This window comes from Petaurus breviceps, unplaced genomic scaffold (assembly GCF_028583685.1).
Source record: "Petaurus breviceps papuanus isolate PSGF00001 unplaced genomic scaffold, PetGlider_PUasm1.0 90750, whole genome shotgun sequence".
NCBI classification, from domain to species: Eukaryota; Metazoa; Chordata; class Mammalia; order Diprotodontia; family Petauridae; genus Petaurus; species Petaurus breviceps.
The window spans coordinates 4998680-5018979 of NW_027187335.1; positions in this window are offsets into that span (position 1 = coordinate 4998680).

The following is a 20300-nucleotide window of genomic DNA, read 5'->3' on the forward strand; positions in this document are numbered from 1 at the left end:
CTACAGAGTATTATACTGTAATCATGCTTTGGAGGTAACCTTCCATTCTTTTTTTTTTTTGGAGGGCAATTGGGGTTAAGTGACTTACTCAAGGTCACATGGCTAGTTTTTGCGTTAAGTGGCTGAGGCCAGATTTGAACTCAGGTCCTGCTGATTCCAGGGCTGGTGCTCTATTCACTGTGCCACCTAGCCACCCCATTCTAAGTTCTATTTTACTGAAGGGGAAAATGAGGCAAAGAGAAGAGCAATTCCTGGCCTAGAATCACACCAATAATAGAACTCTCTTCTTTTGACTTTTGTTTTTTAATTTTTTTTTACTATATCATGGTAATTATTGTTTGATATAACACATTTCTGGAGTTATATATTTGAATATAACCAAAAGTAGAGGTAAACACTCATCTATTACCTCTTATCTTTAGCATTCATGTCTCTAGATCCTTCATAGGAGTTTGACCCAATGTACAGGAGGACACCTTTTAGATATCTTATCATTTTATGTATACCAATGGAGTACATACATTTTCTATCAGTCATCACTTGCCATCATTATAAGAACATCCCATCTTCTTTCCTGGGCATTATCTTTCTGGTAATATGTTTAATGATGTTTTCCAAAGCAATTCTCTGTTGTCTACATGTTGCAGTCTGCTTGTACCCATTATGATCCTTTCTATTGTTCTTTGGGAGACCTACAATGTTAATACTTTGGGACTGTGCTATTACATTATTCAAAGATATATTGGATCACTGGACAAATATTGATGTTAAAAAAGATGAGCTTTTGCTTTAGATTGGAGGAAAGCTCGGGGCCATTAAAATGGAATGCAATTTCATGAAAGCAATCTAGTTCATTATCCTCCATGTAGTCAATTCAAGGACCAGTTCACTGTCCATTTGCAGTGTTTGTTCAAGATATTGCTCCAGAATATTGTTTCAAAAGCTTGTTTTGCTGTGTTGGAGAATATTTTTAAATTTTTATTTTTAATTTATGGAATAAAACAAGCATTTCCATAACATAGTACAATAAAAAAGATGATTGTGAATGAAACTGCAAATCTACTATGCACAACTTGCTCTTCTTTTCAAACATACAACAAAATTGTCATGTACCTTTCTTTTTTCCTTCCCTTTCCCTCCCACCCCTTGTCCTAGAGATGACTACCATCAGATACAAGTAGGTATATATATATATATACACACACACACACACACATACATGTATATATACACATATATATATATTTAGACATACAATTTATAGCAGCAAATAAAAGTGCTTTTGCTGTATATTGTATATTATCTTGGTAAATTATGTAATTTATTAGTCTAAGCCCAGTTTCTGTCATATTGCTTTCAAGATTTTCCACAACATTTTTTTTCCAAATAATGAATTCTTATCCCAAAATCTTAAGTTTTTACACTTGTCAAATGCAAAATCATTAGTTTTATTTGTTGCTATAAATTGTATATCTATTCTCTTCTAGAATAAGAACATAAAGTAGAAATAGAAAAAATCCACTGATCACCACCTGAAAGAGATCCTAGGAAGAAAACTTACAGGAATGTGATAGCCAAGTTTCAAAATTCTCAGGTTAAAAAGAAAATATTTCAAGTAACAAGGGAAAAACAATTAAAATACTGTGGAAAAACAATCAGGATTTCACAAGACCTAGCAGCTTCTACAGTAAAAGACCATAGGTCTTAGAACATTATATTTCAAAGAGCAAAGGCCTGGCATTATGTCCAAGAATAACTTATTCAGCAAAGTTGAGTATAATACTGAATAAAAAAAAAAAACATTTGATGAACTGAAAAAAAAAACAACCAGAACTCAAAGACCAGAACTGAAAAATTCAATATAAAAAATTCAAAAGAAATACAGGGTAATCATTAAAGACTATTATAGGCAATGATTAAGGCAAAATTTACTTATGGTATATGAAAATGTTATTAGTATTAATAATTATTAGTCATTATTATTAGCAATAATATTTTAAAAACTGTTATCATTACTAAAGTAGTTTGAAGGAGAGGTTGGGGCTGAATTGTGTATGATGAAGTGATTCTAAAAAGCAAAATTGTGTAGGAAAAGAAATTATCTCATGAAAACAGGTCATGAAAGGAAGAACTAATATAAAGGAAGCAGGTGGGGATAGAGGGTTGGGTAATAATAGAATCTACTCTCATTTGGGTTGAAGAGGAAACAACATGTATATCTGAAGAAAAGTCTTCTGAACTTCTAGAGAGGTGAGAAAACTGGTGAATTGGGTAGGGAGGGACTTTTAGAAGGGTGATTGGTTTATAGATTGGACCACAATAAGTCTCTGCCCAAGATTCTCTTAATCGCTATATTTTGGGCCCTCCTGTCAGAGAGTGAATATCAATGGTAACTTTGGAACAGCAATCCTGAGGGTCTTCCCCTCCCAGCTTGATTTTTTTTTCTAACTAAAAGACCTTGACTCACTTCTTTTTTTATTTTATTTATTTTTTAAAAAAAATTTAAAAATTTATTTTTAGTTATCAACATTCATTTCCACAAGATTTTGTGTTACAAATTTTCTCCCTGTCTTTCCCCTACCCCCACCTCAAAATAGTGAGCTTATTGAATACCACTTCCCCCAATCTGCCCTCTTATATCCCCCCCCATACCCCCTCTAACTTTCTAGTAAGGCAAGATGGATTTTTTTTTAATTTTTACTTTTTTGCTTTTTTTGGAGGGCAATCGAGGTTGAGACTTGCCCAAAGTCACACAGCTAGTAATTGTGTCAAGTGTCTGAGGCCAGATTTGAACTCAGGTCCTCCTGAGTCCAGGGCTGGTGCTCTATTCACTGTGCCACCTAGCCACCCCAAGATGGATTTCTATACCCCAGGATCTGTGTATCTTATTTCCCAGTTGCATGTAAAAAACAATTTTTTTAAACATTTGTTTTTAAAAGTTTGATTTCCAGATTCTTTCCCTTTTTCCCTCCTCATGCACCCCTACTGAGAAGATAAGCAATTAAATATAGATTGTACATGTGTAGCTACACAAAACATTTCCACAGTAGATATATTGTGAAAGACTAACTATAATTCCCTCCATCCTATCCCACCCCCCACTTATTCTATTTTCTACTTTGACCCTGTTCCTTTTCAAAAGTGTGTGCTTCTAACTACCCTCTCCCCCAATCTTCCCTCCCTTCTATCATCCCCTCTCATCCTCTTCCCCCCTACTTTCCTGTAGTATAAGAATCCCAATTGAGTGTGTATGTTATTCCCTCCTTAAGCCAAATTCAGGGAGAGTAAGGCTGACCCATTCCCTTTCACCTTCCTTCTCTTCCCCTCCATTGTAACAGTTTTCTCTAGCCTCTTTTATATGAGATAATTTACCCTATTCTGTCTCTCCCTATCTCCTTTCCTCATAATATTCCTCTCTCACTTCTTAATTTTATTTTTTAGATATCATCCCTTCCTATTCAACTTGATGCTGTGCCCTCTGTCTATGTATACACATACACATGTATCCACACACTCACATATGTATTTATACACACATACACCCTCCTATATAAACATATATATGTATGTATACACACACACATGTATTCCCTTCAATTATCCTTATACCGAGAAAAGTCTCATGAGTTACAATTACCATTTTTCCATGTAGGAATGTAAATAGTTCAACTTTAATAAGTTCCTTATGATTTCTTTTTCCTTTTTACCTTCTCATGCTTCTCATATTTGAAAGTCAAATTTTCTGTTCAGCTTTGTTTTTTTTCATCAAGAATGCTTGAAAATTCTCTATTTCATTGAATGACCATATTTCCCCTGAAGCTTATACTCAGTTTTGCTGGGTAGGTGATTCTTGGTTTTAATCCTAGCTCCTTTGACCTCTGGAATATCATATTCCAAGTCCTTCAATCCCTTGATGTAGAAGCTGCTAGGCCTTGTGTTATCCTGATTGTTTTTCCACAATATTCAAATTGTTTCTTCCTGACTGCTTGTAGTATTTTCTCCTTGACCTGGGAACTCTGGAATTTGGCTATAATATTCCTAGGAGTTTTCTTTTGGGGATCTTTTTCAAGAGGCAACCGGTAAATTCTTTCAATGTTTATTTTGCCCTCTGGCTCTAGAATATCAGGGCAATTTTCCTTGAGAATTTCTTAAAGGATGATTTCTAGGTTCTTTTTTTGATGATGGCTCTCAGGTAGTCCAATAATTTTTAAATTGTCTCTCCTGGATCAATTTTCCAGGTCATTGGTTTTTTCAATGAGATATTTCACATTGCCTTCTATTTTTTCATTTGTTTGAATCTGTTTTATAATATCTTAATTTCTCATAAAATCATTAGCTTCCATTTGCTCCAACCTAATTTTGAAGGAATTATTCTCTTCAGTGAGTTTTTGAAATTCCATTTTCATCTGGCAAATTCAACTTTTTAAGGCATTCTTCTCCTCATTGGCTTTTTGGGCCTTCAGTATTTTTGAGGGGGCTCTCCTTTAGTAGGCTATTGACTTGCTTTTCATTATTTTCTTGCATAATTCTAATTTCTCTTCCCAATTTTTCCTTCACTTCTCTTACTTGATTTTCAAAATCCTTCTTGAGCTCCTCCATAGCCTGTAACAAATTCATATTTTTCTTGGAAGCTTTTGATGCAGGAGTTTTGCCCTTGTTGACTTGTTCTGGTTTCATGTTTTGATCCTTTTTGTCCCCAAAAAAGGATTCTATGGTCTGATTGTGCTTCCTCTGTTTGTTCATCTTGCCAGCCAGTTATTTGACTTTTGAGCTCTTTGCCATAGTAGAATTCTGCTTCTAGAGTGGAGAGCTTTGTCCCAAATCGCTGTTGTTTCACAAATGTTGTCAGAGTTCTGAGGAGGGTGCTCTCTCTACAGCCACCACAAGTTCTGGCACACTGGCCACACACCCCAGGACCATAATCCAGATCCAAGCAGGTCAAAGCAAGAGCAATTACCTTTTGAATGGTTACTTGGTCCTCCTAAGATCTGCAGGCCAGGAGCTCTGGAAGCAGCCACATGGCAGCAGCTGCAGCTGCCATGCATCTACCACCTCTCACGCCAGGGCCAGGGGCAGGACCATGCTCTTCAGTCACCCAATTCCAACAAAGTTCCCCACTGACCTTTTACTTTCTGTTTGATGTTTATGGGTTGAGACGTCTGGAAACTGCCACAGCTGCCAGATTCACTCTCCTGAAATCTGCTTGGGCCAGTCTGGGACACTGGTCGCGGTCACCCCAGGCATGGTGTGGTTCATGCGGAACTGTGCCTGGCTCCCAGCTCAGTGTAATAGACCCTTCCTGTTGGCCTGACAGGCTGGCTTCAGCAGGAGATTTGTTTCTCTCTGTCACTTTATGGGTTCTGTAGCTCTAATATTTGTTTAGAGTCATACTTTACAGGTTTTGGAAGTGGTTGTGATGGGAGCTCAAGGACTTTCCTGCTTCTTCTCTGCCATATTGGCCCTCCCTCCCTGCTCACTTCTTAAAGAGGTCTATTCACTGAATGGGTGTTACCTCACTCAAATTGAGAACCTGTAAAGGCCTTAGCCTAAAAGAGCCAGTGTTCTCATTGCATCCTGGGTCATCTCCAGTCATACTGTTGAATATCTAGTCACATGATCCAGATGACTCTGGAGGAAAAAGTGAAGCTGACGACTTTGCACAGCCCTCTCTCACTCAAATAAAAATTAACTGCAAGTCATGTTTTCATTTCTTTGAGGCCACAGTCTTCTTCAAAAATAAAGGACAGACACTACAAGGAGGTGGGATGAATAGACAAGGGAGGAACTAGAAGGGTGACTAAAGCAAGGAATAAGAGGTTAATGAGAGAAGATAAGGTAGCAGAGATAGGGTGAAAAGAGAAACTGAGAATATTGCTTCAAAAGTTTGTTCAAAAACTGTTTACCTTATATCTTATCAAGTATATAATTAATACTCAATGGCATTTATATAGTATTTTAAGGTTCTTTAACTGTCTTATCTTTGATCCTAGACTTCTCAAAGGCTCTGCCTTCACAAGATTTGACCTTGTCATCAGGTCCTAGAGGATAATTTCTCTCTCTCTGTCTCATTCCCCTACCTTGGAGTGAGACTCCAAGGAAATCTCTACTATTAAGTTTAGGTATTAGTACTACCTACACTTCACCTCATTAGTGACAAGATATCTACCTCCCAAATAGCCAGAAAAGCACTCAAAATACAGTATGGATATTGAGAGAGGTGCCCTTAACTTTTCCCTTTTCATAAAAATGCCAAAATCTTCTTGCTGTTCATTGTAATATAATTACCTATATCGATGAAATTATAAGTCTAGTACCAATTTATGATTGATCCCCTTAGGCTACAAATAACACTAAGAGAAATGCAAGCAATAACTGTGATAGATGAAGAAGACTCATGGAAGCCCACAAACAAACACAACAACAAAAAACATTCAAATAACTCCTGAGATAATTAGATATAACCCAGAAGGTAAAAATATATTGAGATGAGATGCTACTTAGGGGGAAAAATATTCCTTCATATGAGACATATGCCATTAAACAACTTGTAACAATGGTAAGATTGACAAAGTTCACATTTCTTAATACCCCTATACTGCCCATAACATGGTTTTAGTCCTTCAGTTGCATGACAGCTTTCTTGTGATCCTTTTCTTTTCTCCAAGGACTTTGGTACAGAAACCTTCTACTTCTAAGGAAGTTGGTGACTAGCTATTGAACTCTCAATTTCTTCCTATATGTATTAGATCAGACAAATCACTTAACCTTTCTGGATTTCAGTTCCTATATCTGTAAAATGAGGTTGAAGGACAAGTAGGTGGCACGGTAGATAGAGTTCTGCGCCTGGAGTCACAAAGACTCATCTTTGTTAGTTCATTTCTGCCCTCAGACACTTACAAGCTGTGTGATCCTGGGTAAGTTATTTAACCCTGTTTGCCTCAGGTTCTTTATCTGTAAAATGAACTGGAGAATGAATGACAAACTGGGTTATCTTTCAGGTCCTTTACCACTTGAAATCTATGGTCCAATTATCTTATTCTAGGGGGCTCACTCACTTGCTTAGATGAACTTCTTAGCCTGTATAAAATTTACTATGTCCTAGCACCACCTCTTCCTCATCCCTTTAATTCTCCTCTTTTGCCAGTTTTATAAAGCTTTTAAAGTTTGTCTTGCCTAGTTGCCATCCACACATACATATATCCACACAGACCCCTTACTCCTCCCCCAAATTTTAACAATAAAAAAAATCATCACCTGCTTTGACCAAAATAAATATATTCTCCAAAGAACTAAGAAGAAAAATTAGGGTTAGGAATTGGAACTATGATTTTATTGATAGCTTGATAGGAAGCCAACCCTATGACAATAACTGTCCAGGTGGGGAAACTCCCTCTATCAATAAAGATCAACAAGTGTTATGTAATTTATAGTCTTAGAGCCTTATCTGAACCGTTTAGAGGTTGTGACATGTCCAAACTCACACAACTAGTATGCAGTGGAGGAGGATTAGAACTCATGTCTTTCAGAGTTTGAAGCCAGGTCTGTATCCATTACATCCCACAAAAGAGACCAATATTGAAAATTTTAAATGTAACCACAAAGTAACAAAACAAAGCAAAACAACAACAACAAATCGAGCTACCAGCCTAGTGAAATAAAATAAAATTCCATCTGGCTCTTGAGCTCCACATCACTGTAATTTCTCTGGTGTATGGGAAAGCACCTGAGTAGAAATGTGAACACTAATTGCTTATTTGCTGCCAGGCCTTCTGGATTCCTAGGGGTCCTAACTGAAAATAAAAATGATAAACTCCTCTCAGGAATAGAGTCCATCTGGCTTGATCAAAAGCGACTGTGCACATTTGCCTCTGACCTGAGTTGTTGGAAGACTATCAAGAATGACTGCTTTAATATCTTGAACTAGGTACTCCCAAATGGGCAAGAGAGGAAAAAGACATGTGATGGAAGGTGGATTTTTATGTTTTTTTCTTTCTTCTTTCCCCAAGTGGGGAGTTGATCATGAATACTGGACACATCCCAGACCAGAAGTTCTATTTATCATAAAAATTATATATCACTATATGAGTCCTACGGAGAAAAATTGATGAATGGCATTTCCGCTTTAGTTGTACGTGCATGAGTTTGTCGCGATTGTAGGGTGGACAATCGTTTTCTTAACTCTCCACCAGTTTCTCTTCCATGCCTAGAGCTCTCGCTGTCTTCAACTCTGCCCCCTGATTTTCCTGTCTTCATTCAAATCTCAGTTTCTTCCGAGAACCTTTCCTGATTCCCTCTTAACGGTGGTGCTTTCCCTATGTGACTATCTCTAGTTTATCACAAGTGTGTGTGGGGGGGCTTGCTTAATAGTTTCTAGGTTATTTCCCTAATTATATAGTGAATCCTTTGAGAGCAAACACTATTTTTTGCCTTTCTTTGTATCCTCGGGACTTTAGGAGGCATTTAAATTCTTGTTGATTTGTTGACTTAGCGAGATCCTTCTAGAAGGAGTAGGTAAAGTAAAAGGTATAGTTTTTCACAGTTTTTTTAAAATCACAAAATCTAAGTTTAAAGAGACTTTAGAAATCATCCAGGCTAATTCATCCCCAAAACAGGAATGTATTCTATAAGACTGCTAAGTACTTACTCATCCTCTTCTTCATGAAGACATCCCAGGATGTCAAAACTACACTTGTAATTGTTTACAAAAATTTGATCCTTATATAGAATTGAAATTGCCTCTCTTGCAATTTACACACATGCCTCTTATTTCCATTTTCAGGGATCAATCAAGATGAAGAAACCTTATCTTTCTTCTACATGACAACTTTTCACATTTTTAGAAATAGCTAAACTATCCCTAATTAAAGTCCTGTCTTCTTCTAGCAAAATACCCCAGTTCCTTTCATTGATCCTTGTTGGAAAAGATGTTAAAACCCATGCATCATCTTGGTCAGCCTCTGGAGACAAATCAGTTTATGAATACATAGGTATATAAATGAGTCATCTACAAGTGGTTTTTAAAAACTTATTTAAAATTTTTATTTATTTTTATTTTCTACAAATGCTTTTCAACAGAATAACAAACTATTAATAATCATGTGGAAGATTGTTCTAAATGACTAGTAATAGGATAAATGCAGCTCAGAATTGTAATAGTAATGAAATTTAAAGATCCCCCTGTATTGGCTTGGTTTTCTGGTTGAGTGTTAAAACCCAGAGCTCGTGAATCCCACTTGTGGGATAGACTTGTCGACGTGAAAAGAGAGGGCTGAACTGGGAGGAGCTGGTGCTGTGGATTTGGAGAGGCACAAGCAGAGGAAGACAGGCAGAAGAATTTTTGGAAGCAGCATTGTGGAGCCAGAGAGAAGATTGCTAAGGGCCAGTTCAAGTTGCCCAGGACTTTTGAGAGCTGCCACCTGGAGCTGCCAAGGACTGAGGAGACATGGCTGTGATGCCGGCACTTTGTTTTGATGTTGTTTTGCCAGGTTTGTCTGCTGGTGAAGAACAGCGCTGTTGTTGCAGAGGACCTGGAGCCTTGCTATTGGTTCAGAAGCCCTGAGGAAGGATTTTCTAGTATGTCTTAGTACATCTAAAAATCTAGTACAGATTTTTCTTTATGTTTACAGAAATCCTGGAAGAGGGTCTTGCTAATGTTTTCAGGGATCCCAGGACTATTCTACAGATAGAGAATGAATTAATGAGGACACTGCCAATGTATCTTGTGGCCTTGTTAAGCTTTGTCTCCCCAGGAACAGAGATCGCTGAGAACTTGCCTCGGGTCAAGATGAAGAAAAGACCTCTCTTTGGGTATTAAATGATCTTAACCTGGTTGTAACTCAGGGGTAGATGGCCTTTGTGCTCTCTACTGCCCTTTTGAGAAGATGCTTGACATTAACTGATGATAATTGTAATTCAGTTGTGATCCAGGGGTGGGAAAATTTTGACTTTTTTGTGCTCTGTGACTGATCAAATGAATGTACTTTGTTTATGATTGGAGACTAATCTCCATTTGAGAAGAGGGTCTTTGGAATTGACTAAATGAATGTACTTCAAATTATTAAATTGCACTCGGTGAATACTGTATTTTGATTTTCTCTGTTCTTCATTTGTCACTGAATAAAATGGAGGGCTGCTATGCTGGTATTTTGAACCTTGGAAGTTGCCTTTGCTTGGCATTACAAGAACAACTCTGAGTTTCCCCATACACCTTCTAAATTATCAAACATGATGAAAAATGGAAATAGTCAATGTTGGGGAATGTGGAACGATACACACACACACACACACACACAAACCCCAATATATTTTTGGTGGACCTGTGAATTGGTTTAACCATAGTACAAAGTAATTTGGAATTGGGATTAAATTATGTGACCAAAATGTTCATACCATTTGACTGAGAGATGCCACTGCAAGATATGTTCTCCAAGGAGGTTAAAAGACACAAAGAAAGATCCCAGATACATTGAAGTATTCATAAGAGCTCTTTTGCAGTAGCAAAGAATTGTAAACAAAGTTTAAGTCATGAAATTGTAGTGAGATTCTAGTGCAGCATAAGAAATGAAGAATTCAGAGAGGCAGAGGAAGATTTACATGAACTGATGCAGTGAAGTAAGAAGAATCTGTAAGAGAATATATGTAATGACTACTATTAATCAATAATCATTTATTAAGCACCTACTAAGTTACAAGCACTGTGCTACTACAATACAAATGGAAACCACACAACACCAAAAACTGAAAACTGTGTAACTACAATGTCTAAACTTGTCCCCTAAGAAGAGATGAAAAAATGTACCTTTCTCCTTTCTTTGCAGAAGTGGGGAATTAGGGTGGCTAGTGCAGTGAGTAGAGTGCTGGTGGTGGAGCAGGAGGACCTGAGTTCAGATCTGGCCTCAGACACTTAACACACACAAAGAAAAAACCTAGCCTTGTGACCTTGGACAAGTTACTTAAACCAAATTGCCCTCCAAAAAGAAAAAAAAAAAGAAAAAAAAGATCTATTTAAAAAAAAAGGGGGGAGGCAGCCAGGTGGCGCAGTGAGTAAGAGCGCCGGCCCCAGAGTGGGGAGACCTGGGATCGGTTCTGGCCTCAGATACTTAACATCCACACAAAATAACTGGCTGTGTAACCTTGAGCAAGTTACTTAGCCCCAATCGCTTATTAAAAAAAAAAGTGGGGAATTATAGAGGTGGCTAGGTGGTGGCGCAGTGAATAGAGTACCGGCTCTGGAGTCAGGAGGACCAGAGTTCAAATCTGGCCTCCGACACTTAGCACTTACTAACCATGTAACCTTGGGTAAGTCATTAACCCCAATTATTCTGCATTTCCCTCTCCACAAAGAAAAAAGAAAGAAGTGGGAAACTATGGATATAGAATACTCTCAGATTAGGTAATATGTTGTTTGGTTTTACTCAGCTACCTTTTTTCTTTCTGTTCTTTTTTTCTGTGTCATAGAGGATGCTCCTGGGGTGGGGGAGAAGAAAGGAGAGATACAATCAAAAATGAAAGTGATATAAAGACAAAATATATTAATAATATTAAAATTTAAAATGTATTAAAAATTAAAATGAACCTATGCAATCTGACAGAGGCAGAACACAGTAGAAATCTAATAACCTCACTCATATTAAACAGTTCTTTCTTCTAATGTACCTGAATCAATCAATTGATTAACAAACATTGATTAGATGTTTACAATGTGTTCTTAACTGTGCTAAGTGCCAGGGTACAAAGAAAAAGTTAAAATAGTCCTTGCCTTGATACTTCCGAATTTTCATTGCTAATCTACTAACACCCCCATATATTCTTATATGAACTGTTATCTAATCATATTATCTAACCATCTCTCCCTACTTGATTTTTAACCCAACTGTAGAACTCTTTAGTCTCTTTAAAATTTCACATAAATTCAGCCTACTGTTCCAACCTACCAGAATCTTTTTGGATACTAATAATGCCATCTAATAAGCTAACTGTCTCTCATATCATCTTAAATATGATAAGCATATCATCTATATTTTCACCTAAATATTAATACCATAACAGTCATGATGATGATGATGTTTGTCAACAACAACAGCACTTATTACATTAACCATTAGGTATTGATATTATGCCAGGTGTTGGAGTTGCAAAGAAAACCTGAGGCATCCCTGCCCTCAAGGAGCTTACTTCCTAATGAGGGACATACAACACACAAACTAAATATGCATAATTAAATATGCTTAATAGCACTCTGTGCTAAATGTTTTACTAGATTCTGAGGATGTAAGAAAGGCCAAAAAAAAATTCCCTGCTCTCATTTATTTGTTAAAAACTTGTTTATCAGAATATAAAAATATTTTGGGGTTTTCATAGGCTATATCAATTGAACATAAATTTTGACATATTTTAGCAAGCTGGAAAAGCTTCAAATATAGAACCAGACAGTTGTCTGAGGACCACCATAATTTAATTCAGAGAGTTTCATCATCAGAGGGTGATGAAAATTTCAGTCACAGCAACTCCAGAAGACTATCTCCTAAGTCACAGAGGAGCTGTGAATTGTGTTAGCAGAGGGAGTACCTATGCTTATGAAATCACAGATATTTGAAGTGTTGGCTATTTAATATTATTGTTTTTCTCTCTTGGATAGAACATTGGAAAAGAGTCCATGGAATGGAAAAATGAATCTCCTTCATTTTCTTTCCCCTAAAGCCATTCAAGTCTAGTTATGGGCCCTGGTTTCATTTGACCTCATCTAAATGAAACCAAACATCTGGGTATTTGGAAACACCCATACTATAGAATGAGCTCTTTCAGTTTTCATCTGGACATTTGAAATTGGGATGATTCCAAATGCCCAGATGTTTTATGCTACTCACAAAAAACCTGGACTTTTTAATTCATGTTTCAGTTTTACCCAGATGGTTAGTGTCATGTAAACTCAGCTGGTGTCTGAACTAGTCTCGTTAAATCCCAAGTTTCTGTATCACTGGCATATGGGCGCATTGAAGCTAAGTAAGCAATGGAGGTACAATATCTTTCAAAGCCGGCCAATTGCTCACCCTCTAGACTTTTCAGATATCCAGTGACCTTGTCAAAGAAGCAAAATTGATGCCTTGAAATTATGCAGTTAATTTTAATTGAGGTAGGAGAAAACATATTTGGAGCCCAATTTGATATTTTTTGGAAGGATCAGAGTTTTTTTTTTCTCCTAAGTGAGTGATTTATCTTTGTTTCACTATTTATGTTACTCACCTCAAATGGGTAATGGGATCTACTTTCTCATTTGAGGTTGCATTGTTAAAAATTATGCTCTTCAGAGAAGTAAGAAAAAAAATATAGTTCAAGGACAAGATAAACTAGGCCTTTGGAAATAATACAACATTATTTTCCCATTTAGAGAACTATAGCCCAACAAAGTGAGAGGGAATCATATACTGCCATTCATTTGCAGTGTTCTCACACTTATTTCCTCACAGATAAAGTTCCATGAGGAGAAGAGTATGGGCATTCAACTCCATCACAAAGCCATTTGTTAAGTGACCATTATGTATTGATATTATGCTTGGTGTTGGCGTTGCAAAGAAAAAACCTGAAGAGTCCCTGCCCTCAAGGAGCTTACATCCTAATGAGGGGACATATAACACATAAACTAAACATGAATAAGTAAATATGAAATATATACAAAGTAAATACACATTAATTTGGAATGATGGTGGGTGAGAAGCATGAATATAACTCTTGGCTTCTAGACTCTTTCTTGGAGAACATTACTATAGTGATGTCAGACTCTGGAAATAGAGATCAGACTATGTCAGAATTGACCATTTTAATGATATCTTTTTGATCTTGGCACTGGAGACTTCTGGGAAAAGGAAGCTACAAGATCTTCCATTTCATTTAGGCAGGGAAGGAGGAAGGAAAGCAAGTATAGCTGACATGCATTTTATCTTTGATTGCTAGCTTCCTAGTTTCCCTTTCCTCCAGAACTCCTTGAGTTCTGGAGTCAGAAGCTAACTAGTGACCTTTCCATCCAGCTAAGAATTGATGGGGACATGCTTGTGAGACTGCAGAGCAATTGGAGGGAACTTTGCCTGCACCCTACTCCCCTCAAATGGGGAATAGCTAAAAGCTCATATCTGTTAAGATAGTAGACAATTTTTTTTCTGCCAATTTTTTTTCTATCACCTCCTTCCTAGAGGTGAAGCTAATGGAAAGAAGCTCCTTACAGGAAACTCACACAGCTATTTTCCTTACAAATAATGTCTCTCAGTTGTTTTCCATAATTGTTATTACTTATGAATCTGCTCCCCCTGATATAAAAGGAAATCAGGTGGTTGCCAATTCCTAGTCAAATGTGATTAATCATGGCAGTAACTTGGAGTTTTCAGAAGATTTTTTGTTCCCTAGTTAAAAGAGATGAGAGACATCATCCCTGCTTCAGCCTGAACTGTATGTTGCAGATGTATGGAGGAAGGAGTAGAGACTGATTTTGTTTGGATTTCCTACAAACAAGAGAGATATATAATAATCATTTACTCCAGGCAAACACAAGTTTCCCATAAACAAGAGACCATAACACGTAGCTATCATAATTATATAACCAAACAAATATACACACACATCCCACTGAGGCAAATGCTACCATGGAGTCACATGGAGTACCATCAGGGGTGTCATCCCTTACATGAATATTCTTAGCATTATTCCTTACAACTGAGGCTGTGTATTCCCTATATTGGTTACAAGTGAGGTACTCTGAAGAATTGACAACTGGGAGAATCAGGACAGGCCTCATAGAAAGGAACACTTTAGTTGGGGCCCTGACTAGAACTTGGGATCATAAGAAGTGGAAGTGAGAAGGGAGAGTTTTCCTTGAATAGGGCACAGCTTGTTCAAAAGCATGATGGTGAGAACTGGAATGTTGCAGAGTACAGCAAGCAGGACAGTTTGGCTGGAATATAGAGTGGTTGAAGGAAATCAAAGAAGGTGGGGCAAAGGAACTGGGAATCAGGGAGGAAGTTTGGAACAAGAAGTTGGAGCCAAAGGGTAAATTTATTTTTTATCTTTTGAGTTTATTAAACATTGTGCTGCTATTTATTTTTTAAAAAATAATGTTTTATTTTCCCCAATTACATGTAAAAACAATTTTAAACATTATTTAAAAAAATTTTAGTTCTGAATTCTGTCCCTTCTTCCCTTCCCTCCCCCTTCCTTGAGATGGTAAGCAATTTAATATAGGTTATACGTGTACCAATCATGTAAAACATTTCCATATTAGTCATTTTGTGCAAGAAAAACTCAAAGAACCAAGAAGGCAGGAAGGCAAGAAGGCAGGCAGACAGGAAGAAAGGAAGGAAGGAAGGAAGCAAGGAAGCAAGGAAGGCAAGAAAGAAAAGGAAAAAAACAGTGAAAAATAGTATGCTTTGTTCTGCATTCAGACTCCATCAGTTCTTTCTCTGAAGGTGAGTAGCATTCTTCATCATGATTCCTTTTGGGATTGTCTTGGATCATTTTATTGCTGAGAATAATCAGAAGTTCATAGTTCTTCATCATATAATATTGAGGTTACTATATACAATGTTCTCTTGGTTCTGCTCACTTTGCTTTGTATCTGTTCATGTAAATCTTTCCAGGTCTTTCTGAAATCATCCTGCTTCTCATTTCTTGTAGTATAATAATATTCTATTACAACCATGTACTACAACTTCTTTAGCCATTCTCTAATTGATGGATATCCCCTCAATTTCCAATTATTAGTCACTACAGAAAGAACTGATGTAAGCATTTTTTCATACAAATAGCTTCTTTCCCCCCTTTTCTGGGTTTCTTTGGAATAGAGACCTGGTATTGCTATTGCTATACCAAAGGTATCCACAGCTTTATAGCCCTTTAGACATAGTTCCAAATTGCTCTACGGAATGGTTGAATTAGTTCACACCTCCACTAACAGTACATTAGTGTCCCAGTTTTCCCATATACCTTCCAACATTTCTCATTTTCCTTTTTTTTGTCATATTAGCCAATCTGAGGGGTATGAGGTGGTACCTCAGAATTGTTTAATTTAAATTTCTCTGATCAATATTGATTTAGAGAATTTTTAAAAATATGATTATGGATAGCTTTGATTTCTTCATCTAAAAATCCCTGTTCATGTCCTGTGACCATTTATCATTTGGGGAATGACTTGTATTCTTATAAGTTTGACTCAGTTCTCTATATATTTGAGAAATTAGGCTTTTTTCAGAGATACCTGCTGTGAATCCTCTCCCCCTCCCTGAGTTTTCTGCTTTCCTTTTAATTTTAGTTGCATTGGTTTTGTTTGCACAATAACTTTTTAATTTTTTATAATTAATACTATCCATTTTATATTTTACAATGTTCTTTATATCTTCTCTGGTCCTGAATTCTTCCCTTATCCATAGATCTGACAGGCAACTCTTACATGGTCTTCTAATTTGCTTATAGTAAAGATAAAGCACTTTAAATGCCAAACAGATTGCATTTTATATTTTTTTAAAATTTTTTTATTTTTCAAATGCTTTATTAACTTCTGATTTATATCATTCATTTCTGCCAGATTTTGAGTTACAAATTTTCTCCCCCTTTTTCCCCTACCTACTGCCCCAAAATAGCAGGCCCACAGGATATCCTCCAATCTGCTCTCTCCCATATTTTCTCCTATACCCCTTTCAACTTTTCCAGTGGATCTCTATGCCCCAGTGCCTGTATATCTTATTTCCCAATTACATGTAAAATAGTATTAATAACAGTACATATATATTTAAATATTTGATTTTAAAACTTTGAATTCCAGATTCATTCCCTTCCTCCCTTGTTACCCACACTTACTGGGAAGATAAGCAGTTCAGTATAGGTTGTAGATGTGTGGCTAATGCAAAACAATAACATAGTAGATATATTGTAAAAGACTGACTATAATTCCTTCCCACCTGTCCTACCTCCCACTTGTTCTATTCTCTACTTTTATCCCATCCCTTTTTAAAAGTGGGTGCTTCCAACTTCCCTCCCCCCCCCAGCCTGCCCTCCCTTCCATCATCCCCCCTCTCATCCCCTTCCCCCCTTCTCTGAGGTGAGATACCCTATTTAGTGTGTATTTCATTCCCTCCTCAAGCCAAATTCAATGGGAATAAGGTTGGCCCATTCCCTTTTGCCTTCCTATTCTTCCCCTCCATTGTAACCATTTTCCCTTGCCTCTTCTATATGAGATAGTTTACCCCATTCTGTCTCTCCCCATCTCTTCTGATTATATTCCTCTCTCACCTCTTAATTTCACCTTTTAAGTATCATCCCTTCCTGTTAAATTGGCCCTGTGCCCTCTATCTATGTATACCTGTAAACATATATACACACATTTACATATGTATTCATAGGCCCATATACCCTCATATATAGACATATATATATATATATATATATATATATATATATATATATATATATATTCCCTTCAACTACTGAGAAAAAGTTTCACAAGTTACAATTATTGTTTTTCCATGTAGGAAAGTTAATAGTTCAACTTTGATAAGTTCCTTATGATTTCTTTTCCCTGTTTACCTTTTTATGTTTCTCTTGCTTCTTATATCTGAATGTCAAATTTTCTATTCAACTCTGGTTTTTTCAGCAAGAATGCTTGAAAGTCCTCTATTCCACTGAATGACCATATTTTCCCCCTGAAACATGATACTCAGTTTTGCTGGGTAGGTGACTCTTGGTTTTAATCCCAGCTTCTTTGACCTCCGAAATATCATATTCCAAGCCCTTCAGTCCCTCGGTGTAGAAGCTGCCAGATCCTGGGTTATACTGATTGTGTTTCCACAATATTCAAATTGTTTCTTCCTGGCTGCTTGTAATATTCTCTCCTTAATCTGGGAATTCCAGAACCTGGTTATAATATTCCTAGGAGTTTTCTTTTTGGTAACTTTTTCAGGAGGTGATTGGTGGATTCTTTCAAGCTCTATTTTGCCCTCTGGCTCTAACACATCAGGGCAGTTTTCTTTGAGAACTTCCTGGAGGATGATTTCTAGGTTCTTACTTTGATCATGGCTCTCAGGTAGTCCAATAATTTTTAAATTATCTCTCCTGGATCTATTTTCCAGGCCATTGGTTTTTCCCATGAGATATTTCATATTGCCTTCTATTCTTTCATTTGTTTGGCTGCCCCGAGGCACTGGCTGGCCGTGTCAGCATCTCAGAGGCTTCTTGCCCCGGGGGCAAAAGCCATGCACTCCCACTTACTGGGTCCCAAAGTCCAGACTGCACTGACCTCTCACTTTGTCCTTTGCATCTATGTGTTGATAAATCTGGAAAAGGCCACAGCTGCTGCTGATCTGGAGTCCCTCAGGCAGGTGGTTGGTCAGGCCTGCCCTGGGGCTAAAGCCTTGGTGTGGGGCTGGACTGGGCTCCCAGAGCACTCCTCTGGATTCCTGCCAGCCTGCTGAGCAATCCTCAGCAGGAGGTTAGCTTCTCTGTGTCGTTTTGTGCATTCTGCTGCTGCAAAGTTTGTTTAGAGTCCCCTTTTTACATGAATTGGGTAAGGTAGAAGCTGGAGCAGCAGGGGGGCGGGGTGGGAATCCTGCTTCTACTACGCCATCTTGACTCTGCCCCCCATTTTATCTTAAAGGAAGCAGAGAAACACTGAAACCTTTTGGGAAGGGGAGTGGCATGGTCAGCTCTGAACTATAAGAGTACAAATATGGCAACAGATATGGAGGATGCTAGGCAGCTAGGTGGCACACTGGATAGAACACTAGGCCTGGAATCAGGAAGACATGAGTTCAAATGCATCCTTAGATACTTACTATGTGACCTTGGGCAAGTCACTTAACCCTCTTTGCCTCAGTTTTCTTATCTGTAAAATGAGCTGGAGAAGGAAATGGCAAACCACTCTAGTATCTCTGCCAAGAAAATCCCAAATTGGGTCACAAAGAATCAGATATGGCTGAAACAATTGAATAACAAAGTGGAGAATGCATTGAAAAGAGGAGAGACTAGAGGCAAGGAGCCTGATTAGGAAATTATTGCAGCAGTCTAAGTGAAAACTGATGAGGGCATGAATTAGGGTGGTGGATGTTAGAATAGAGTAAAGTGGATATGTGAGAGACATAGTGGAAATACAAGGGGCAACACTTGGCAACAAATAATAATAATAGCTAATAATAGTAAGCATTTATGTATCACTTTGGTTTTGCAAAGAGCTTTATAAAACTCATTTTATTCTTACAGTTACACTGGCAGGCAAGTGATATTATTTCCATTTTAGAAATGAGGAAACTGAAGCAGACAGAGGTTAAGTCACTTGCTTAGGGTCATGCAGTTAGTAATTGTCTGAAGTGGGATTTGAACCCATGTCTTCTTCACTTTATGTCTGATGTTCTATCTACTGTATTACCTACCTGCCTTATAATTTGATTGGTCTACAAGGTTGAGGGAGAGTAAGGGGAGCCAAGATGGCAGAGTAAAAGCAGGGACTTGCTTGACCTCTCCCCCAAATCCCTGTAAAATGTCTCTAAACAAATTCTAGAGCAGCAGAACCCACAAAATAACAAAATGAAACAAATTTCCAACCCAAGACAACCTGAAAGGTTGACAGAAAGGCTCTGTGGCACCAGTCTGAGAGAAAAATGCAGTCCAGTGTGGGCTACACTGGCACAGACGGGGCTGGAACAGGCCTCAGAGACTGAATCACTGGCAGCTATGACAGTTTCCAGACTTCTTAACCCACAAATGCCAAAGACAACTTAGAAGGTCAATAGGAAAGGTCTGTTGGACTTGGGTGAGAGAAGAGTGTGCTCTGGCCCCAGCCCCACAGTGGCAATAGCTGTGGTGGTGGGCAGCAGTGGTAGCAGTGGCAGTGGCTGCTTCAGGACCTCTTGGTCCATAGATGGGGGGGGGGAATCAAGAGGCTGATCAGAGGGGGATTGCAGGGATCTCTTTGCTGGCACTGAGGTAGCATTCTGTTGCTTTGCCCTTGCTTAGATCTGGGTTGCAGTCCTGGGGCAAGAAGGAGAACTCCTGGTGTGGTGGAGGTTATGGCGGCAGTGGAAAGAGAATCCTCCTCACAGTTCCAAGTCAGAAAAGAGTGCTCACAGACAAGAGCACAGGACAGGAGAGAAGTAAGCAGTTCTCCTCAGATCATACCACCTTGGAAGAACTGAACATTTACAGGTCCCTAAAAATATCTCTAAAAACAGCTACACATAACTCCTGACGCTTGGGGCAGTATACCATCCAAGCACAGTCCTACCTCAGCAAAGAGCTAAAAAGTCAAGTAATTGGCTGGGAAAATGAAA